Genomic DNA, 25,864 nt, shown 5'->3' on the forward strand with positions numbered 1-25,864 from the left:
CCCCGCCAAAAAGGAGAATTACAGACCAATATCCCTGATGAACATGGATGCAAAAATTCTCAACAAGATACTGGCCAATAGGATCCAACAGTACATTAAGAAAATTATTCACCATGACCAAGTAGGATTTATCCCTGGGACACAAGGCTGGTTCAACACCCGTAAAACAATCAATGTGATTCATCATATCAGCAAGAGAAAAACCAAGAACCATATGATCCTCTCATTGGATGCAGAGAAAGCATTTGACAAAATACAGCATCCATTCCTGATCAAAACTCTTCAGAGTGTAGGGATAGAGGGAACATTCCTCGACATCTTAAAAGCCATCTACGAAAAGCCCACAGCAAATATCATTCTCAATGGGGAAGCACTGGGAGCCTTTCCCCTAAGATCAGGAACAAGACAGGGATGTCCACTCTCACCACTGCTATTCAACATAGTACTGGAAGTCCTAGCCTCAGCAATCAGACAACAAAAAGACATTAAAGGCATTCAAATTGGCAAAGAAGAAGTCAAACTCTCCCTCTTCACCGATGACATGATACTCTACATAGAAAACCCAAAAGTCTCCACCCCAAGATTGCTAGAACTCATACAGCAATTCGGTAGCGTGGCAGGATACAAAATCAATGCCCAGAAGTCAGTGGCATTTCTATACACTAACAATGAGACTGAAGAAAGAGAAATTAAGGAGTCAATCCCATTTACAATTGCACCCAAAAGCATAAGATACCTAGGAATAAACCTCACCAAAGAGGTAAAGGATCTATACCCTCAAAACTATAGAACACTTCTGAAAGAAATTGAGGAAGACACAAAGAGATGGAAAAATATTCCATGCTCATGGATTGGCAGAATTAATATTGTGAAAATGTCAATGTTACCCAGGGCAATATACACGTTTAATGCAATCCCTATCAAAATACCATGGACTTTCTTCAGAGAGTTAGAACAAATTATTTTAAGATTTGTGTGGAATCAGAAAAGACCCCGAATAGCCAGGGGAATTTTAAAAAAGAAAACCATATCTGGGGGCATCACAATGCCAGATTTCAGGTTGTACTACAAAGCTGTGGTCATCAAGACAGTGTGGTACTGGCACAAAAACAGACACATAGATCAGTGGAACAGAATAGAGAATCCAGAAGTGGACCCTGAACTTTATGGGCAACTAATATTCGATAAAGGAGGAAAGACTATCCATTGGAAGAAAGACAGTCTCTTCAATAAATGGTGCTGGGAAAATTGGACATCCACATGCAGAAGAATGAAACTAGACCACTCTCTTTCACCATACACAAAGATAAACTCAAAATGGATGAAAGATCTAAATGTGAGACAAGATTCCATCAAAATCCTAGAGAAGAACACAGGCAACACCCTTTTTGAACTCGGCCATAGTAACTTCTTGCAAGATACATCCACGAAGGCAAAAGAAACAAAAGCAAAAATGAACTATTGGGACTTCATCAAGATAAGAAGCTTTTGCACAGCAAAGGATACAGTCAACAAAACTCAAAGACAACCTACAGAATGGGAGAAGATATTTGCAAATGACATATCAGATAAAGGGCTAGTTTCCAAGATCTATAAAGAACTTATTAAACTCAACACCAAAGAAACAAACAATCCAATCATGAAATGGGCAAAAGACATGAACAGAAATCTCACAGAGGAAGACATAGACATGGCCAACATGCATATGAGAAAATGCTCTGCATCACTTGCCATCAGGGAAATACAAATGAAAACTACAATGAGATACCACCTCACACCAGTGAGAATGGGGAAAATTAACAAGGCAGGAAACAACAAATGTTGGAGAGGATGCGGAGAAAAGGGAACCCTCTTACACTGTTGGTGGGAATGTGAACTGGTGCAGCCACTCTGGAAAACTGTGTGGAGGTTCCTCAAACAGTTAAAAATAGACCTGCCCTACGACCCAGCAATTGCACTGTTGGGGATTTACCCCAAAGATACAAATGCAATGAAACGCCGGGACACCTGCACCCCGATGTTTCTAGCAGCAATGGCCACGATAGCCAAACTGTGGAAGGAGCCTCGGTGTCCAACGAAAGATGAATGGATAAAGAAGATGTGGTTTATGTATACAATGGAATATTACTCAGCTATTAGAAATGACAAATACCCACCATTTGCTTCAACGTGGATGGAACTGGAGGGTATTATGCTGAGTGAAGTAAGTCAGTCAGAGAAGGACAAACATTATATGTTCTCATTCATTTGGGGAATATAAATAATAGTGAAAGGGAAAATAAGGGAAGGGAGAAGAAATGTGTGGGAAATATCAGAAAGGGAGACAGAACATAAAGACTGCTAACTCTGGGAAACGAACTAGGGGTGGTAGAAGGGGAGGAGGGCGGGGGGTGGGAGTGAATGGGTGACGGGCACTGGGGGTTATTCTGTATGTTAGTAAATTGAACACCAATAAAAAAATAAATTAAAAAAAAAAATAAATGACATAATGTAAAAAAATAAAAATAAAAAAAAAAAAAAAAAAAAAAAAAAAAAAAAAAAAAAAAAAAACCAAGAGTCACTTGTTACTTGTCATTAGTCCTTATATTTCAATCTGTTTTCATATAGGACATGACGTTATATCAAAAAGAACAAATGAAATATTCAAAAATTTCACTCCGAAGACATATAATATTTGGCCCAGATATTCAACAAATGTTTGTTCCATTCTTCTCCTTCAGCCCCATAATGCAATTAGGACATATCACAATCATTTGGTTAAAGACGACTTTTTTCAAAGGCCCTTTTGGTTTTTCATTAATCATAATGTGTTAAGTACAGTCCATGACACACCAAATTTATAGCAAAGTCCATTCTATATTGAACAAACTGTTATCTTGAAGTTCTTGGATAGACTCAATTTGATTCCATCTGTTTTTTTCCCAATGGATTTGAAACTGTATAGAATTTTCAGTTTCTGTTGAGAATATTGACTTTAAAGGAGCTTCTTGTGTATGTACAATTATCTAGAATCATTTTATAGAGATTAAAATGGCCATGTCACAGAAAACTATACCTGAAATTGAATATTCCTAGCCCAGAGTCCCTTGCAGTTAGAATCTTCTCCAGTTAGGCCAGACATCTACTATATTTTGTTTTGGACACTAGCAGTTACCTATGAATACGTCCCTAAGATTCAACAAAAACTTACAATATGTTAGAGAAATTGAGGAAGAGAACAATTTAAAAAAACATAAAAGGTAAAGAAAATAAGGGGGATTCACTACTAAATATAGTGGAGTTCCATATAAAACATGGGTTACGTCTTATGCCTTAAGCATAAATTAGAAATAAAGTTTGTCTTTTCCCTATAGTTTTTTTCCTATTTAACAAGCTTCTTCTGGTCTAAAATCTAGCACTTTTAGGTCTCTTTGTTCTCTTTAAAAAATAAAAGGCTTTGAAAAGTCTCCTGTAAGTTTAGTCATTCTAAAATCTACATAACAAAAATAGTTTTAAGTATTATTTTATTATCACTGCACAACATTTACATCACTAAATCTTTGTTGTATTAATGAAATAAAACTTCAGAGCTCCTGAAATTTTGTTTTGGTTTTGTTTTTGACTAAGCAGCCAGCCAACTTTAAATAAATCTATGTACATTGAGGTCACATTGAAAACATTGGGAATTTATCCCTAAGATTATGATCAGTTAGCCAAATGTTTTATTTCAATATATAGTTTTAAAAAAAATTTAGTGTGAAAGACAGCTTTTATATTTGTTAGGTTTATGTTGCAATAGTACTGTGTAACAAACACTCCCAAAACTCAGTGTATGTACTTTTTCTACCATCACCAAATACTACCGTGTAACAAGCATTCCCAAAACTCAGTGTGTGTATTTTTTCTACCATCATCAAATACATGCTGTTTTTCCATATCAATTTTCTAAAACCAACTGAAGGTCCAACAATTCAATTCAATTTAGACACTAACTTCTGGAGTAGCACAGACTTCACAGTTAAAGGACTCTGTTCCACAAAACTGCCCTCACTTCAAATGTCAGCCAAAAGTGGGGTGCCCAAGCTACCCTAACTTTTAATCAGAAGACTACAAATTCAGAGGTTCTTACAACTCTCCTCCTTTGGTTTAGTAACTTGTTACAGTGGCTTACAGAAATTAAGAAAGTTACTTGTGATTTCCAACTTATTAAAAAGGATACAATTCAGGAATAGCCAAATGAAATAGATGGATAGGGCAAGATATGGGAGAAAGTAGGGAGAAGAGAGCATTCATGCCCTTTCTGAGTGTGCTGCCCTCCTGGCACACCGATGTGTTCACTGATCTGGAAACTCTCAAAATCTCATTGTTCAAGAGTTTCTAGAGAGGTTTATCCTTGTAGGGATGATTGATTAAATCACCATTGATGATTGAATTCAATTTCCAGCCTCTTTCCCCTCCCTGGAGGTTGTGGGTAGGGGAAGCCAAAAGTTAACTCTCTAATTTCACCATTGTTTTTTCTATTGATCAGCCCCCATTAAAGCTGTCTAGCCCCTACCACCATAGATCATATTATGATGTGAAAGACAGAAAATTCCAAATTTGGGGGAGCTCTGTGCCAGGAACTGGGGACAAAGACCAAATGTTTATTTTTATTATACCATATAAGAGTTTATAAAAACAGAGACACCTGGGTGGCTCAGTGATTGAATGTCTGTCTTTGGCTCATGTCATGATCCCAGGGTTCTGGTATCAAGTCCTGCATTGGGCTTCCCACAGGGAACCTGCTTCTCCCTCTGCCTATGTCTCTGCCTCTCTCTGTGTGTCTCTCATGAATAAATAAATAAAATCTTTAAAGAAAAAAATTGATAAAAACAAGCATTGTCTCTTCTGGAGATTTCTACAGGTAGGTTGGGTCTCTGAGAAGTTTAGCTGGGATCATTTGATCTCGGTCTAGGTTTTGCTTTGAGTTGAGATGTATACTCCATGTATTTCTCTCATTGGAGCCCCCAGTTAACCAGTGTGTGTTTTGTCACGAACAGAAGAGGTGGATGGTTAAAACATAAGAAGTTTTAACAGAAATGGGCACTGTTTCTTTATGCTTCATCCTAGGACTGGTACATGCTCTTGCTGCCCCCTTGTTTTGCTTGGCCAAAGGAAGACACATGGTCACACCCAAAGTCAAGGAGACAGGGAAGTAAATCTGCTTATATGGCATTAGTTGCAGGGAAGGGGTAGTACAGGAAGAAATTCTGACAAATAACACAATGCACTAGAGGCCTGCAAATTTTTATTTAAAGGGTCAGATAGTAAAAAGCATCACAAAATGTACAGCTATGATCTAGCCAGCATTTGCTGCCCCCTGCAATATAACATAGTCTTCTCTATTACTACGATTTCCCCTTCCAAATGCAAATTATGGATACCCCAAGAGTCATATTCAATCAGGGTAATATTCAGTATCTCACGACAATATCTGGCATCAGAATCTCATGCCAGAATGTGGCAACTCATGATCCAGAGACTTGTGAATTAAAATGTCAAGCCATCTGCTTTGCATATATATATACACACACACATACACAAAGACGAAAAGAGACAGGATAACTATAGTTAACATCCACATTTGGAAAAGAAAAGAATTGGAGCCACATAGGAGTCACCAAAAATCCCACTGATGGTAGTAAATACGTCCTAATTAATTAGGCCCCAGATCCAATTCCTGGGAATAACTTTGTAGTCCATTGTTCTCCATGGCTCTTGGATCCACCTTCTGTGATATCTTCTCTTTTGCTATCGTTGACCAAATTTGAAAAGACCATCAGAGAATACGCCTTTCTTTCTCAGCCTGTTTCTTGCCTGTATAAAGTTGGAATACCTATGTTTGCTTTTATTGCTCATTCTTAAATCCAGGGTAATGTACTTTTGTCAATAACATATCTCTGAACCCCTTCTCCCATTTTTTATCTATGAGTTTTATCAGTCAGCCATATATGCCAAAGTCACACCCATAATTTCTTTTTCGGGGGGGGGCATGTCTCTTTCTCTCTCTTGACTTAATTTCATCTCCTTTGACCATATCTTCCTTCACTGAAATTATACTCTTAGTCCCCTTATAAAAGTTATTTTGCCCAACTGTAATGATCTATTGAGCTATATCTTAAGCTGTGCAGAGTTCTTAACCAAAGGTGTTATAGCCACATTCATATTTTGTCTTTGCTCTGAGGCTGTGTCTTTAGAGACAAACTCAATTTGGACTTTTCCATGAATCTGAGTCTTAGAAGGCCTTTTTAATTCAAAATGTTTTATAATCTTATCTGCAACTGGTGAGGACTTGAAATATTTTATTTCACAACCTGAAAATTTCTAGATTTTCTTAGCATTCTATATTCCTTTTCAATTATTTTTTCCTGAGCTCTTCTTTTTCTTTCACCACCATATCAAATAAAACCAACAATCAGCTCTTCCTATCAACAATCTGCCTCAAAACTTCCAAACCTGATGCTACAAATTCATTAGAAGAAAGATTAACCAAAGATTACTAAAATATCATAGGTTGCTATTCCCAGGCTACTTAAAACCATTTCCTTATTCTGAAGGCAAGGCTCCATATTTTAGGTTGATGTCTTGGCTGTATTTCATTCTTACTAACAATTTTTACATAATGTGTGGTTTTGTTTTGTTTTTTTGTATAGCTGACACACAATGTTATACACATTAGTTTCAGATATATAGATTAGTGATTTGACAAGTTTATACATTATGTGATCTTCACCACAAGCATAGATACCATCTGTCCCATTACATCACCATTACAATACCACTGACTGTATTCCTCATGCCATGCCTTTTATTCCCATGACTTATTCATTTCATAACTGGAAGCCTATAACTCCCTGTCTCTTTTGCCGCCCATTTAGCCCAAGCCTTCATCCCTTCCCCTCTGGCAACCATTAGTTTTGTTCTCTGTATTTATAGGTCTGATTCTGCTTTTTCTTTATGTATTCATTTGTTGTTTTTTAAGATTCTATGAGTGAAATCATGTGGTTTTTGTCTTTCTCAGTCTGATTTCACTTAGCATAATATCCTGTAGGTCCATCCATGTTGTCTCAAATGGCACAATCTCACCCTTTAATTGGCTGAGTAGTAGTCCAGTGTGTGTGTGTGTGTGTGTGTGTGTGCATGCTTATGTGTACACCACAACTTCCTTATCCAGTCATCTATTGATTGACACTTAGATTACTTCTACCTCTTAACAAATATTCCTAAAATTTAGTGCTTTACAATGATAAATATTTGTTTCTCACTGAATATATGAAGCTGAAGGAGTTTGTTCCTAGCATACCTGTCGTACAAGCAATGCTAATGGGGGTCTTCAGTTTGAAATATAAGAATATTAGATAGTAAGTTTAAGCTATATGAAGAAATAAAGAGTTCTGGTAAAGGTAAGTTCATAGGTAAATATAAGAGCTAGTAATATTTTTACTTCGGAATTCCTTTTTTTTTGTTTCCTATACAATTTAAAAGACAAATGCATAAAACAGCAAATATAAATCTATGTTGATGTGCCCAAGTATAAGGTTGCAACTTGTGACAATAACAATATAAAGGATGGGAAAATGAAGGTGCAAAGGAGCAGAGTTTTTGTATGCTAATGAAGCAAAATTGGTATCAGTTCAACCTAGATTATTTAAATTTAGGATATTAATTTAAATCCCGAAGGTAACCACTTGAAAAACAACTAACGAATACACATAAAAGAAAGTAAGAAAGGAATCAAAGTGACAGACTAGAAAAAATTAACCAAACACAAAAAAAGACAGTATTGGAGGAATTGAAGAACAAAAATAGAGCTTATAAAAACAAATAGTAAAATGGTGAAAGAAAGCCTTATTAGCAGTAATCACTTTAAATGTAAATGTATTAAATTCACCAATTAAAAAATAGAGGTTGGCAGAATGAATACTAAAACATGATCCAACAATGTCTGTGAGAGACTCAATTTTGACCCAAAGACAAAAATAGGTTGAATGCAAAAGAATGGAAAAGATATTCCATAGCAGGAACCAAAAGAAAGCTGGAGAGTCTATATTATTGCCAGACAAAATCAACTTCAAGTGAAAATTGATATAGGACACTTAGAGAGTCATATATTGATAAAAGGGTCAAAACATAAAGAAGATATAAAAATTATGATCATGTACACCAAAAATAGAAAATACATGAAGCAAACATTGACAGAGTGCAAATCAAAACCACAATGAAACACTCCTTCACATCTATTACAAAGGTAAAAATTCTTAAAAAGAAAACAATTTTGAAAAAAGATGGAGAACTTGAAATCCTATTACATTGCTTATAGGAATATAAAGTATGGAAAAATTTGGTGGTTCTTAAGTAAGTTAAATAAAATTGCCATAAGACAGCATTTCTACTTTTAGGTATATACCTGAAAGAACTGAAAACAGGTCCTCAAACAAATACTTGTACATGAACATTTATTGCAGTATGGTTCACATATCCCCAAAGTAAAATTAACCCAAATGTTCAACAACAGGTTAATGGATAAATATATACTGGAGTATTATTCAACCATAGAAAGGAGTAAAATACTGATACATCTGTACATAGATGAATCCAAACTGAAAGAAGCTAGACACAAAAGGTCACATGTGTTAATGATTCCATTTATATGAAATAGTTGGATGAGTTAAACCCAGAGAGACAGAAAGCAGGTGGGTGGTTACTAGGGGTTGAGTTAATGGGAAGTGACTCAAGAATAATATGGAGTGATGAAAATATTCTGGAACTGGTTGGAGATTGTGGTTGCATAGTATTCTCAATGTACTAAATGCTTCTGACTTGCTTACTTTAAAATGGTTAATTTTGCGTTATGTGAATTTCACCTCAATTTTTAAAAATCCTTACGACCAAAAAAGACAAAAAGAAAATTGATGCAAGCCCAAGTCTTACATATTAACTCAAGGGAATTGAAAAAAAAAATCTTTATTATTCACAAATACTTATACATGAATGTTCACAGCAGCTTTATTCATCTAACCCCAACCTGGAAGCAATCCAAATGTCCATCAACTGCTGAATATATAAAAAAACTGCTGTATATCCATACAATGGAAACGTATCCAGCAGGAAAAAAAAAAAAAAAGAAAAACAACAACATGTATGCATCTCAAAAACATTTTGTTTTGTGAAAGAAGCCAGATTCAAAAGGCTGCATATGGTATGATATCTATTTATATAAAATTCTAGAAAAGGTAAAAAAGCCATAGTGACAGAAAACACTTCACTGGGTTGACAGGGGCTAAAGTAATGAGAGGGAATTGACTGGAAAGGGGAAAAAGAGAACTTGGGATAATAGAACTGTTCCATATTTTTACTTGAGCAGTGGTTACATGTCTACACACTTGTCAAAATTCATTTAAATTGAAATATCTAAAATTAGTGAATTTTATTATATGTAACATATACCTCAATAAGTTGATTTTTAAGAGAAGGGAAAAAGGTATTTATGCTAGACTTTCTCTGTGGTTGGTTTTTCAAAATGCCTAACTCCAATCTTTTTTTAAATGTGAAATAGTAAAGTTCTTTCAATGATGGCCATAGAAATTTCCTAGAATCAAGGGAAATCTTTTACCCTCTTTACCCAGGTGCTAAAGGGGAATATTAAGATGGATATGCCGTCTGTGCCAATGGAAGATTGAACCAAACAATATATTCAACCATATGTTCTCATCTCAGCCTGACCATCTGCTGGCTGTGCACTTAAATATATCATCTAGTTCACTGATTCCCATTTGAAGGAAAACTATGGGGTAAAAAAATAAAAATAAAATAAAACGATATATCCAGTAAAATAGTTAGCTAATAGCTATGTTGAAGAAACCGAAGTACACTGTTTTCACAGAATAAACTGTGCACCCTAGGGTAAATAAATTCATTCAAAGTGTCAAGGTAAGGGGTTTGGAGGGGAAAAAATGCTTTCAATCTATAGAAAAGAAATGGAACTGGAGCTGTGTCTCAAAATCTTGACCTAAGACACTCAATGGGGCAAATCTATTCATTTGATATTTCTAGATTGTCCTTAAAAAGATATTAGATTCAAATTAGAGTTATAGCTATGGTTCTGTTGCAACCCTGATGTCTATATTTCTGTCCTAAAAATTTTTGTGGTTGGAGTAAGTAGCCAGTATATACGTGTTTCTGACAACTGTGGAAAATCCCATTCCTACATTTTCTTGGTACAAACTATGATATTATTCCCTTAGCACTTGAAGAAGGATCTTGATTCTGATTTTCTTCTTTCTCCACAGACAGAATTAAGTAGTTAAAACATAAACACACACACACACACACACACACACACACAAAGTGGTAAATAACTGCTTTTATTGTTTGCCAACCTAGAAAAGCATATTAGCTCCCATTGTTAAGACTCCTAAATTCATATCCATGAGCATGTTAGTCTTTAACTAAAACTACAATTACAAAGAGAGGCATTATAATTCAGTCTCTTCGTTCACTCCAAAAACATTACCATCAAAGTAAAGGTTCTGACGTTTGCAAAGTTAAATACAAGACTGCTTTTTGAGAGGTTTTCCCATCTTCAGCCTCTTGCATATTTCATCTCCCAAGTTCCTCAGACCCCCTTCTTTCCCCTGCAATTGGCAATTGGCGCTCTTCAGCTGGTATCCTTTTCCCAAACCAGCACTTAGTACATTGCAGCCACTGTCAGAAAAGCAGCCTGTCAAAGACTAAATCAGAAAGGATGGACCCTGCTGTTCCCTTCACATCAGAGAGAGAATCCCCTGGGGTGACTTTAAGACACAGTGTTCACCTGTCATTTCTAGCTCATCGGCAGAATGCACTCGGGGTGCTTTTCACATTGTCAGGTAGTCACATTTCTTTCCTTGTGCCTTTTATTGATGAAAAAAGAAATACCCCACAGAAGGCCAAATCAGGACTCTTTCTGAAAAGAAAATTCGGTGAGGTACAGGTAGTAAATGAATAATCTGCTTGCACTGTACTGCTTTCAAGCAGGCTTAAACCAAAGTGTTTTTATAAGACCAAACTGGAATTACTGTATTGGAGACTCAAAATCTCTTTTTAGGCTGGGTGGTCAAAAGAGTTGTGAGTTGAGCTGGCTTAAGGGTCCCCGAATACAAATTAAGCGTTTTCAGTACCTCCTTCTACCTCCATCACTACCTGTTAGGTTCTCTGGCTTATTATCATCCAGGGAACCTCAGATCTGAGACTGATTACTAGGCACAGGGTTTGAGGAGTGAGTGTACATCTTAGTCTGAGAGGGAAGATTTAAATTATTTTCCAGAAGTGCACTCAAATCTGCCTAGTGCAACTGAACATAATTCTTTAAGCTCATGATTGCCTAAACTGCTAAGTGCCCACTCTAGCCCTCAGAGTTCCTTCCAAATGAGCTAAGTGCTTTCTGCATGCAAATTTCATGATTGGGGATAGGCATTTAATGGAACAATTCTGTAGCTCTACGGTACATAAAAACACTGGAGGAGAGGGGACTACCTTTGATAACTGGAACTGTTGAAAGGTCCCCAAACTCTTTAGTAGGAAAAAGGTTTGATAGGGAATACCTCCAAAATGCTAAGAGAAATAGACCTACTAGCAGTCACCTGCCTGATGCACCAAATATTCCCTCTCTGCTTCAAAGCTCCCCTGCCAGGCCAGGCCCTGCTTAGATCCTCAGAAGTCATTCAGCTTATAAATGAAAGTTTGTACCCTTTGACTTATGTCTCCTCATTTCCTTGACCCTCCAGCTCCTGGCAACCATCTTATAATTCTGTGTTTCTGTGAGTTTTGCTTTTTCCCCCCATCTCTTTTTGGAGATTCCACATATAAGTGATATCATATAATATTTGTCTTTCCCTCAATTTAAGCCACCTAATTAGTCATACGCATTTTGAGCCCTCCTATTCCATCCACTCTGTGTGCCACTGCAAGATAAACCTTTATAAACTACGACTTTTCATGAAGATGCTCTCATACTTCATGCTTTCATGAAGATTCTCTCATATCGTATCTAGGCCCCGCTTCTTTATTTTTCTTTCATTTATTCATTTAAGAAATATTTATTGAGTGCCTGCTATGTGCTAAGCACTAAGTCTGTGGTCGTAGAAGTTAACATTTTAGGGAGAGGAGACAGATAATAAACAGACAAATCAGGGAGAAACAAAAAACATAACAAAAGAACAGGGTGATCAGCAGATGCTACTTCAGATAGAGGGGCCAAAGAAGGACTCTCAAATATAGGGACGCTTGAAGCAATACTGAATGAAGTGAAGGTGCAAGCCATGCTAATAAGAGAAGAGCATTCTAGGCGAAGGATTGAGAATTATAAAAGCCCCAGTTGCAGAGGATGCTTGGTGAGTTCTAGAGACATTCAAGAGGCCATTGTGGTGAAAATGGAGTGAGTGCTAGGCAGAGTAGTAGGGAGTAATTTTAGAGGAGGCTATTATCATTATCCTATCCATCCTTGCAGTCAATACTAAGGCCTTTCTGTTTTACTGTGTACAAATGGAAAATTATTGTAAGCTCTGAATTCATGAGGTTTCATTTCCACTCATCTCATTACTGGCCCTTTGGTTTTTAATACCCATGCATCATTACTCAATCTTCTTTTCATCCAATCATAAAGTATATTGACTATCAACCTCATGTTGGTACTGATCTGGGTGCTGTGCATACAAAGGTGAAGGCCTTAAACAAACAAAGAGAATATGTAATGTAAATGTTATCATAGAGGCATGTATGGAAAACTCTGGAAGCACTCGGAAGTCTCAATCCAACCTGTAGGGCAAGAGACGGGATGGGAGGAGGTCAGAGAAGTCTTTGCAAGGGAGACTGAGCAATACTATTCTTTTAGCAGGCATTTCCATGCTGTTTTTCACCTTGGAAAGCTCCCCCCTCCTCCTGCCTGTTTATTTGAATCCCGCCCACACCTCAATACCCCACTTAGATGTCATGCAGCTTCCTCTGAATTATCCAATCTTACTGATTGTACTTTAAATTCCTATTCCAGTATCTGGCAGGTCCCTGTTCCTCAGCACTTTTGCCCCAGATTTACTGAGGAGTGACTGACAAATAAAACTGTATGTATACAAAGTATAAACCATGAAATGATGACCACTTTCAAGTTAATTAATACATCCATCAGCTTTCATAGTGATTTTTTTCTCTCTTTTTTTTATTGTGATCTTATGATCTACTCTCAGCAAACATCAGGTATATATTATACCATAATATATGGTATACCATATCATTATTAGCTATAGTCACCATACTGTACATTAGATACTCAAACTTATTCATCTTATAACTTAAAGTTTGTACCTTTGACTTATATCTTCCCATTTCTCTGATCCCTAGCCTCTGACAATCATCCTTCTACTCTCTGTTTCTATGAGATTGGCATTTCTCTGTCTGTCTCTCTGTCTCTGTCTCTGTCTCTATCTCTCTCTTTTTAAAAGATTCCACATATTAAGTGATACCACATAATATTTGTCTTTCTTTATCTGGCTTATTTCACTTAACGTAACGACCTTCATCTAAGTTGTTGCAAATGGCAGGATTTTCTTCTTTTAATGACTGAATAATATTCCATGTTTGTATATACACATTTTCTTTATCCATTCATCCATTGGTAAACACTTAGGTTGTTTCCATATCTTGGCTATTGTGAATAATGCTGCAATAAATATGGGAGTACAGGTATCTCTTCAAGACACTCATTTCATTTTTTTTTTTCAGTTAGATACCTAGAAGTGGGATTGCTGGATCGTATGATAACTCCATTTTTAACTTTTTGAACAACCTCCATAGTATTTTTCATAATGGCCGTACCTATTTACATTCCCATCAACAGTGTACAGAGTTCCCGTTTTAAATCTCTTTTCTTTTTGATAATAGCCATCCTAACAAATGTGAATATTTCATTGTGGTTTTGACTTGCATTTCCCTGCTGGTTAGAGAGATGTCGAGCACATTTCCATGTACATATTGGCCATTTGTATGTCATCTTTGGAAAAATGTCTGTTTGGGTCCTTTGCCCATTTTTGATGAGATTATTTTATTTTTAATCATTAAACTTTGTTTTTTGCTATTGAGTTCCTTCTATAGTTTAGATATTAACCTCTTGTCAGATATATGGTTTGCAAACATTTTCTCCTTTTCCATAGGTTGCTTTTCATATTCTTGATTGTTTTCTTTGCTGTACAAAAGCTTTTTAGTTTGATATGATTTCACATGTTTACTTTTGCTTGTATTATCTGCGTTTTTGGTGTCATATCCAAAAAATCATTACCAAGACCAATGTCAAGGGACTTTTTCTTTGTTTTCTTCTAGGAGTTTTACTGTTTCAGGTCTCAAATTTAAGACTTTAATCCTTTTGAATTAAGTTTTGTGAGAGGTATAAAATAAGGGTCCAGTTTCATTCTTTAGCATATGGATATCTGGTTTTCTCAGTATCACTTATTGAAGAGACTCTTCTTTCCATACTTATGTTCTTGACACTCTTGTCAAAAATTAGATGCCCATGTATGCACAGGTTTATATCTGGGCTCTCTATTCTGTTCCATTGATCTATGGGCCTGCTTTTATGCCACTACCACATTGTTTTAATTGCTATAGCTTTGTAATTTCATTGAAATCAGGAGGTATGACGCTTACAGCTTTGTTTTCATTGCTTTGTTATATAAGGTTTGCTTTCCTGACAGATTATAAATATCCTGAACACTGACAAGATCACAGTTTAGACTATCTCCTCATATCTCTCAAATTATCCAACCTAATGCTTATGTAGAACTAGAAAAAGGGAGCATGGGCTATATAAATAGTAGTGGCCTAAAAGAAACAGGCAGGCCTAGGATGAGGATCTTTTGTTTCCATCTTAGAAGGCAGAGGAGGTATATGCAGTAAAAGGAAAAGTGAATCATCTACTAAGAAACATTTACTCATTCACTCATTCACCAACGACCTAATGAGCATGTGTGAGGAGCCAGAATCTTGTCTCCCAATACCACACACACACACACACACACACACACACACACCACTAGATGATTTTATTCCTGCAGCAGTAAAAATATCTGGCATTTGAAGGTATTTATAAGCTACTTTTCCTTTGCTCTATTTTACATGGATTCTCAGGAATAAAACTAGCAATTGCAACAGAAATGCAGTTGCAGAGTTTGCTATAAATGAGGCAGAAAGTTCCTTGCTCCAAGCAGTTGCTGACAGAGGGAGTAAGCCGCTTAGTAACTTTACCAATGGCACTGTGCAATATCATCCAGAGTGTGACGCAGAAGCAGGGGAAGTGGTTAAAGGCAGAGTCATGAAGAGCTAGATGTTTTAAGAGGTGGGTTTAGAGCAGGCTGGGATGGGCACGAGGACCACACATTCTTTTATCACCTTGATGTCAGAGCTTCTCCAGCTCCCTCACATGGAGGATGCACAGTTAACATAACCACATTGTGTATAATCTGAAATTTATGGCAAATGTTTACATCTAAATTTCCTGTTAGTAAAGTGTACGTAGGTCATTTCGTGACGAGGGCTTAATTTTCCATGTGGCCTTTAGCTGGTCTTCTAAATTTCCAAATTGAAAAGAAACATATATCGCTAAGATAGAACACCCACCTTGGGTGGACACCAACCACTCTTGGTGACTACTTTGATGCCCTGATTGCTACAAGGTACAAAGGACTTAAAAAGTTAGAGCAGGGATCTGTTTTGACCTGCTATATAATCATCCCTTCTCACATGCTATGAATACCCAATAAAAATTGGTTGATTAGAATATCAGGTCTGTTGCTTGATTAAATCAACAAGTTATTGAACTGAAATTTCAATTATGTACCCCAGGTAAACAGAGCTCCAGGTAGGACTCTGAAATTCCTACATTGGAGCAGGGAACACCCTTGAAGCTAAGTCTCCAGCAAGCTTAATATTTTCTGCTATTTACCCTGGAGTTCAGTCAAACACATCCACTGTCCCTGTGCAGAAGGCATTGTGATCACCAATGTGATTAATATACTCCTTTTGCTGTGGCGAAAAAGCTGCCTAAAGCAGTTTTCAATGAACTCTGTAAATGTCTTTTTTTATGCCCTCCATTGAGCATATGCCTACAAAGTTTAAGTAAACAATGGGTATTTGAAGGTATACATTATATTGGCAAATACATTCCTCCCACTTTTGAACTAGTCTCTCTGTGACGAAACAGAATTGCAATCCTGCCTGACTGTTCATTGCCAGTATCTTTGAGTCATGACTCCTTTACACAAACAATGATTAGGTGACATGTTACTTCACTTTACCACCTAAACAATGATGGCAAAGCATGCAGAGGACTTAGGGGATTTTTGCTAGACACACACACAAACTGTTCTCTGCCATCGATTGTGAGTAAAAAGACAGAGCACGCCTCATAATTTGCTGTCCATGTACATCCCCAGGAGACAGATGCAGTTTCTCAAAGTGGCCACACAGTGCTCTAGTTTATGAATGGCTGGCCCTTTCCAAACCAGGGAAGTAGGTGTGGGATATTTTATATGGGGCTCTCTTTTGGTTTAATCTGTCAAAAGAGAGAGAGAGAGGAAAAAAAAGTTAACCTGTAGCAAATCATCCTTGGAAATCAATGCTTGGATGAGCCCTTCGGAAGTGTGAAACAAGATAAGAAGCATTGCGATCCACTCTACAGATTTTAAGATAAACTGCTAGAGTTTGTTGTGCTACAAAGACATTTTACCAGAGTAACAAAGTCCAGGCACAGCACACATGAAAAGGCAGATATTGTTCTGACCTTTTGAAAGTCCTTTGGGGACTCCAATATAGACTTCTTTTCTATTTTGAAAGCTCACAACCCTACACCAGCTTCATGTGGGGTTTAAAAAAGAAATGCCAATTTCACTTTTTTTGTGTGTGCCCATTGATTTGTTGCTTAAATTTAATTTTTTTCTCATAGAAATACTGAGGATGGCATCATTTTATAGTAAAAGAAGCTGTTTATTCAAATCTTGTTCCCAGAATCTCACACACTGTGTATGTGTCTGTACACATGTACACGTATATGCATATATGTAGGTTTACATACACATTACCAAGTATGCATTCTTTACGTATAAAGATTCACAACTACTTACAATTTCCTCATGACCTGGCTCTTTGTGAAAAAAAAAATCACAAACAGGGCAGATGAAGGTGCCTCATTTTTACCTGTGATGAGACTAATGTATTTATGCTGTAATGTAGCCACTTTTATTTTTTAAAACAAAATAAACTAAAATAAATGATCTTGTTCTCTGATCAAGAATATTGGCTGCATAAACCAAAAATATAGAAAGATACAGAAGAAAATACAGATGCAATATTCTCAAAATATAAAAAGTGACAAGTTACTTAAATAATTGTCTCATATATTCAAAGGGTGCGGGAACCGTGTTTGTTTTGTTTACAGAATACTGAATCATATACTTTTAACATGTTAAAAAAAATGGATTGATTCCGTGCCACCAAGTCCCTGATCCATTTTAGTAGATTCTCCTTCTGCAAAATGGCCCCTTGGTGACTCTGAGGATGAAAACTAATAGAGAGTTGAGAGGTTGAAAATTTACCATATGTTAGAACATGTGTACAGCGGAGGTTGCCTTGGATAGAATGCTGTCAACATGGTGATTCTTTAGTCTGTGTCATTTCATCCACACCTAAAGCCCTCAGCAATGTTTTTTGTCCTTTGTTTTCTTTTTATGAGAGAAGCCATTCAAATACAGATGTTTGCTAAAACACAGTGCATCATACCAAGATTCAAATAATTCACCACTATTAAAGTTTGGTGCATTTTAATGATTCTCTAATACCATTTCCCATACTTTTAATTTTTATTTTTAGCAAAGTAGTATATATGCATGATTTACAAAATAAGACTGCAAAACAGCAGTCGCCTTACCTATTCACCCTTGATTCTTGTTTTCTAAAGGCAACCACTTTCAGCAATTGCTCCTGAAATCTACCTCTATATTTCTAGTAGTATCCTTACAGATTTAATTGTTTTTTCTCCTTTAGATATTATTTTTCAACTTCCTACTGCAGGGAAATAAGGATTTCAGTGTCCTTATATATCCACCCCATGACACACCTATATCTTTTCACTATCACTTTTTCTACGCTACCTTTTCATTACAAAATATGCCACAATTTTAAACAATATCCATAGTTAGTAACTTTCTTGTTTAACATTTGATTTTCTCTAGCATTAATAATTGTCCTGGGTTTTATTTTGTTTTGTTTTTTTCCAAATATCTAGCAGTAATACATCCAAGAGTGTGAAACATCATTCAAAAATCTAATACAAGGATAGAGATTTTTTTTTTCTGTAAAAGACCAGACAGTAAACAGCTTAGGCTTCGTGGGCTCTATGGTCTGTGTTGCAGCTGCTCTGCTCAGACTCTGTAGCAATATGAATAAGTGAGGGTGAGTATGGGAAAGGAAACTTTATTTACAAAAGCAAGCATGGGGCAGGATTTCCCCCAGCTATAGTTTGCTAACCCTGCTCTTCTGGGGGATCCACGAGTTCCTTTAATTTTCTCAAAGATATTCCTCCTAGATGTTTTCATCCTCTTGCTTCAACCTGGACTTGCTTCTTTCTCCACCTGCTGCATAGCCATCATCCTGACATTTCCCCATTCTTCTGTCCTAAGTTGAACTCTTCCTTTCCTGGATCCCATGTCATTCTTGCTTTACATCGTCCTTTCAATAGCTTGCCTAGAAGGAGGGCAGGCAAGTAAATTTTCTGATTGCATCATTTTCTCAAATGCCTTATTCTATTCACACACATCTTTGATATCTTTACTGGGTTTAGAATTCTGTATTAGTAATAATTTTCCTCTCAGAATGTCTAACCATATCATTTTCTTGAAGTTTCTAATTATCATTGAGAAATACGACTTTATTCTGATTCCTGGTCTTTTCTTTTAAGATTTTATTTTTTTATTCATGAGACACACACACACACACACACACACAGAGGCAGACACAGGCAGAGGGAGAAGCAGGCTCCATGTAGGGAGCCTGACGTGGGACTCGATCCTGGGTCTCCAGGATCAGGCCCTGGGCTGAAGGCAGCGCTAAACCATGAAGTCACCCGGGCTGCCCGCCTGGTCTTTTCTATATGACTTATTTTATTCTTGCTGGCAATTTTTTTTAGGACTATTCTCTTTTTTCATATTTAGAAATTCTATACTAGCACATTTTGTTGTTTTCATCAATGTATTAGAGAATCAATGGATCCTTTCAATATGGAAATGTATATTTATCATTTGTGGGAATATATTTGGAATATTTTTTGGTTAATTATCTCTAAAATGATTTTCCTTTCTGAAATTCCTTCCAGTCAAGACCTCCATAGTTCATCTTATCTTTCCCCTTCCTCTTTCCCAGCTGAGAATTGCTTCTAATTTTTCTTTATTTCAATACTCGTTTATTATGAAGCATGAAATTTTATAATAAAATTGGTCATAACAAAGCAAACAAACCAAGCCAAACATTTCCAAGCATGTTTCTCTAGAACAGTTATAGAGATTTTGCTTCTCCTTTTCCCTACCACCTGGCACAATGCGTGGCACATAGTGAATGTTCAGTGTGTGTCTTGGTTCTATTTTGAAGATAGTTATACAACTTTATTTTTCAACCAGTACTTAAGTTACAACAGAGGATGAAGTAATAGATCAAAAACATACAAAGAATCACAATTAGAGAGTGTAAATGTTCTTTGATGGCAAAGGATCTGGGACCGTATAGAGCCAATTTGCTCAAAGCAGGCAATAACACCATATGGGTCTGAACTGATGTATGCTTCCTAGATCCTTCCTAGGACCTTCCTCCAGAGTAGTGTAGCTTTGGACAACACCTACTGTGCAAAGAAGGATCCCAACAAAGAGCACCCCTGATGTTTAAGGCTGAGATATCATATTAGACATTTGTTAATTAAATTATTTTTTCTTTGCTTTGTATTTCTTCTTCATTGCTTTGTTTTATTTATTTATTTATTGTGGTCTCTTCCATATCAGATACTTTCCTTAAGTGTTTGATGCTCCTTAGCTATTGTTCATATTTATGAATGATACGCTAGGTAGCTGGTTAGAATGAGGCAGACATTAGTTTGATACTTCTTTTATACAATTCATTTACCAGCTGTGCAAGCCTCAACAAAAATGTAAACTTTGGTGAGCTATACTTTTCTCATCTATAGACTGGAGATACCGAATCTTCTTACATAGCAGTTTGCAATATTTAATGAGATCATGTGTGCTAAATGCCTATCAAAACCCAGACTCTTAAAATTTGTAGACTTTTGAAAATTAGCAATCCCTTCTCTGATAATTTGCATCCAAAAGGGTGGTTATTTCATTAATTATCTGGCAGATATTAGATCTTAGAAATCTGACTTAAGAATCAGACAAACTGGAAGATGCTTTCCAAGCAACTTTCTTATTTTATTTATTTATAAGTTAAAAAATATTTGTTGGATACCATCTCCGCCTTTTACTAGCTGAGTGAGCTGAGGTCAATTACTAAATGTCCCTCATTATCTCTTAGTTTACTCATCTGTAAAATCAAAATAAGAATATCTACATATCAAGGTAGTTGTGAAATGGAACAAGACACAAACCTCACAGCAGATTATCACTGAGAAATATGTTAAATGATTAGTTTAAGAAATGAGTTAGTAAGCAGTCACATAGTATGTTTTTTTTTTAAGCTTAGTTTTCTTGGAGTGTGAACTAGAATAATATTAAAATATCTATAAATACACCTCCCTCTAAATGTGCTTGTATTGAAAATAAATTACGGCATTTATTCAACATATTTGCCTAACATTATGTAGCTACTAAACCTAGAGCTCTGTGGGCCCCTCAAATTTACATCTTCTATGATTATGGGAAATGTACATTTATCAATCCTTAGATCATACCAACTGAGATAAGAAGCTATAGGAAAGGCATTTGTGAAAATAGTATGTCAAGGAAGAGGAGTCTCAGTAGCTTACATTCTGCTTATGAAAGCTGGCTTATTTAGCAAGAGTATTTCCCACCTTCACCTTTTTCCTTATGATGTGATTTATCATTGAATAAAACTGACTCCTGAGGTCTCTGACCTATTTTAAGACTGTCTTATCTTAAGAGGCATTTCTTTAGTGACTCTAAGAATAAAGCTGAGAGATGGGCATTGAAGTTGTGCCATATGGTGCAACATATGTACAGTTGATATACATGCCTTGAATGGATAACAACATAAAGACACACTTTATATACAGTGTATCATCACACATAAACCTTTCAAAAGAAGTCCAGAATATGTGTGTGCATGCATATAATTATAGGAATACATATGCATAAATGTGCATATATATGCATATGTACATTCTCAGATATGTAAGAGTACAACTAAGAATTTTTTTCATGTGGGAGTTTAAAATATTGGGAGATGCCTGCCTTGGCCATTCTACCAGGTTAATTTTGAACTCATTAATTTATTTACCTAAAAAATACTGACTGAATATTTATTATGTGCCAATATTGAACATACCATTGAATGGCATCACAGGCACTGCAAAGAAGATGATGTTTTGTAACAAAGAGAATGTGTCACCTTCTGCAGAAGATCTTTAGGAAGAAATGGCAGGCTGAATAGCATTTTCTACGTTCTCAGTAAAAGTGTTTCTTAGCAAATGTTAGTCCCATGGTTAAAGATTGTTAACCAAGAAAAAATGTATTTATTTTGTTTACAATTTTTTACGTGAATGTAAAAGGATGAAAAAACTACTAATTTAGTTATGACTTTAAGCCGTGACTTTCCAACTACTCTCCAAAACAAGGGTACTCAATTAAACTTTAAAGAATTAAACAGTTACACACATACACATACACACCACATTAACTAAGAGATGATAAAATTGAAGAGGGAACACTGCTCTTAGAATTGAAAGTCTCTGTGGAGTGTCCTCAACACCTTCAGAACCCATCTGGTCCATCTTGTAGATAACAGGACCCTGTGCCCAACCATTGAGCTCTGATTTCCTTCCTATTTCTTTTCTTTTGGTCTTTTCCTTGTTTGTTGACTATTTTCTTTCACTTAACATTCATTTCCTGTGAAATAAAGAAAAAGTCTCCATATAAAGGCAGTCTATGATGTAACCAATAAATACATGAAATCTTGGAGAATGGTGGCAGATGAAGATGTCAATATGAAGGCACAAATGCAGAGTTTGAAAAAGTACCAGCTAATCCAAAAACTCTGAGAAGTCCACATGCCACCCTCATTGTTATATCTGCTGAAAGTATTTCCACCATTCACAGGTCATTGCGATGAGGTGCCTATAAAACTCTCAAATGTGGATCTAGTAGTTTCCTTTGGTGAGATGTGTTCTTCCTCTTAAACACACGAAAACATGTGGATGTGTGATAGAATAGCAAATGAAAAAATATTTTTCTTAAGAAATAAAAATAGCTAGAAAGACAAATGCAGCATATGTCACATATTTCAAATAAATAATTTTAATATAGCAACATATTTTTTTTAATTTATTTTTTATTGGTGTTCAATTTACTAACATACAGAATAATCCCCAGTGCCCGTCACCCATTCACTCCCACCCCCCGACCTCCTCCCCTTCTACCACCCCTAGTTCGTTTCCCAGAGTTAGCAGTCTTTACGTTCTGTCTCCCTTTCGGATATTTCCCACACATTTCTTCTCCCTTCCCTTATATTCCCTTTCACTATTATTTATATTCCCCAAATGAATGAGAACATATAATGTTTGTCCTTCTCCGACTGACTTACTTCACTCAGCATAATACCCTCCAGTTCCATCCACGTTGAAGCAAATGGTGGGTATTTGTCATTTCTAATAGCTGAGTAATATTCGATAAAGGAGGAAAGACTATCCATTGGAAGAAAGACAGTCTCTTCAATAAATGGTGCTGGGAAAATTGGACATCCACATGCAGAAGAATGAAACTAGACCGCTCTCTTTCACCATACACAAAGATAAACTCAAAATGGATGAAAGATCTAAATGTGAGACAAGATTCCATCAAAATCCTAGAGAAGAACACAGGCAACACCTCTTTTTGAACTCGGCCATAGTAACTTCTTGCAAGATACATCCATGAAGGCAAAAGAAACAAAAGCAAAAATGAACTATTGGGACTTCATCAAGATAAGAAGCTTTTGCACAGCAAAGGATACAGTCAACAAAACTCAAAGACAACCTACAGAATGGGAGAAGATATTTGCAAATGACATATCAGATAAAGGGCTAGTTTCCAAGATCTATAAAGAACTTATTAAACTCAACACCAAAGAAACAAACAATCCAATCATGAAATGGGCAAAAGACATGAACAGAAATCTCACAGAAGAAGACATAGACATGGACAACATGCATATGAGAAAATATAGCAACATATTTTAACACAGCAATATTTCTACACCAAAGAAAAACTTTGAAGTCCATTAGATATTCAAAAAGTGAAGTCAAGTCCAATTACTTTTCGAGTGATTTTAAGTGCTGTCTTTGCCTCTTATTGACCACAACAAGATATTTGTGATTAATTTGTTATTCCTTCTTAATCATCATGCAAACACTGCAGTGGTTGCTTTGTTTCTCTCAGTATTTATGTAGAGTAGGTACTCAACACATTCATTTAATCAGTCTTCTCCCATCATTAGGTCATACGAGTGGAGTCTCAAGTCTCTCCAACAACTCCTGATCTTCATTTCTTCAGTTAGAGTTGTCATTGCCAAGAGTTATACTTGAGGCCATAGACACAACACTAAAGATCACTTCCAGGTGGTTCCTCTAGTCTAAGAACAGAGTAGAACTTCTATGCAGCCCAAATTATCTGCCAAAATGTCTTCCAAATTACTGAATCTGGTGGCTTTAACTTTTGGGAGCATCAGTGTTAGTCAAAGGTAGCTATGTGGTTAAGATTTTTCTCAAGCTGCATTTGACATATCTCCAGGCTAGACAACAAGACTTAACAATATCAGCAGTGGCGAAAAATAGCTACATTTATGTAGCAAAATTTTGTGCTTGGCAATGGTTTCTGTAGACAAGATCTGATTTAATTTTCATGGTGGCCTGTGAGGGAGATACATTATATTATTTTATTAATGTAGAAATACCCCAGAGAACCAAAGAAGCTTGTGCAAACCATACAACTAGTAAATAGAAAAATTGGGATTTGAACCCAGATTTATATGACTCCAATTCTATGTTGTAAAACAAAAGGGTGTATTGCCTTTTCCTGCCAGACAGTGCTTGTTAACTATTTCATTTCTGTGAAGATCTGAAACACTCCCCCCAAACTCCCCAAAAAAAACAGTTTAACGTTTTGAATTCTTTTTTTATTCTTTCATTCTTCCTCATCAGAGGCAAGTTATTGCCAAAGTTTTGCTGATTCTACCTTTAAATACTTGGTTCAGCTATCTCCGCTTTTCTATTTTTACTGCCACTATCTTGTTGAGTTCCTTCTTCCTCTCAGCTGAACGCTTTCAATAGTGCATTTAAAAAATTATTTAAATTCAATTTGCTAAAATATAGTATAACATCCAGTGCTCAATAATGCACTAACCCTTGCTTTCCCTTTCGGCAATCAACTTCTCTTTTATTCCATTTCAGAGTTCCTCAACCTCAGTGCCACTGACATATGGGGTCAGATAATTCTTTGTTGGAGAAGGCGTTGTAGGACTTTTCGCAGCATCCTAGATTCTATCTCCTAGATTCTTCTCCTTTTTCACATGTGGTTGTGACAACCAAAAGTGTATCCAGACCTTGAACAATGACCCTGGGGAACAGAATCACCTCCAGTTGAGAACCACCATACACCTTAATCACTTAGTAGTTAAGCTTCCATGTCTTGGTAGTGTTACTCCCTGCTTAGCATGTTTCAACACAAATGTTCCCAACTGATCTTGACTACCTCGTTTCTCCTCTTTGCATCCTGGTGCCTACATGTTCCACCTGGATGTGCATTCTTATCAGTTTTTCCTCCTGAAATTCCATCCATCCCCTAAGGTCTATCTCAAAAGATGTCTCCCCTAGAACTTCTGTGATATCCCAGCCAGAAGTGATGGCTCACTTTTCTATATTGTCTCTATTAAGATTTTTTTCTCTTATGGTACTGAACTGATAGAAATCTTCTTTGAATTATAACCACCTATATCCATCGTCCCTAACATACTGCTAGCTCGTCAGGAATAGTTTATAATTCTAACAGTGCCTGGTACCTATTAAGAGTACAATAAATATTTGTGATTGAGTGCTACTTAAAAACAAAAACAAAAACAAAAACCCTCCCAAAGGCTACACTGAAAACATATATTTAATGTCCAAAACTTTCTTTAGTCTATCGAGTTACTGGAGTTCTTAGACTCCAAGTAAACTGGGACATGTGCCCCCAAGTTTGCCCCCACACCAAGCTATCTAAGAAACTGGAACACTCATCATGTCAGGGCTGAATGGTACAGAGTGACGGAGTTGTGCTGGGAGTGTTAGCAGATTGGGTGGCAGTCATAAGCAAGGGGGTTCTAGGGCTCTACCTATGATGTGAGGAAGTGAGGCGAGGCCTTTGTTTGTGGAGGCTGGTTGTTGATCAAGAAATTCCTTCTGTACAGGCCCTGTTGTGTTTCACCAAGCCAAGGGGTGGACTGATGGAAATTTCTCTGGCATAACATGAATATCAACTGCTAAGGTCTCATAAAAATCCACCCCAAAATGATGGAATACATGAGCAGTCATTCCTTACATCTTTCAGACCTATGGTGTAAATACTGTGAATGGAGT

The sequence above is a fragment of the Canis lupus genome, chromosome 1 (genome assembly GCF_011100685.1).
Source record: "Canis lupus familiaris isolate Mischka breed German Shepherd chromosome 1, alternate assembly UU_Cfam_GSD_1.0, whole genome shotgun sequence".
NCBI lineage: Eukaryota > Metazoa > Chordata > Mammalia > Carnivora > Canidae > Canis > Canis lupus.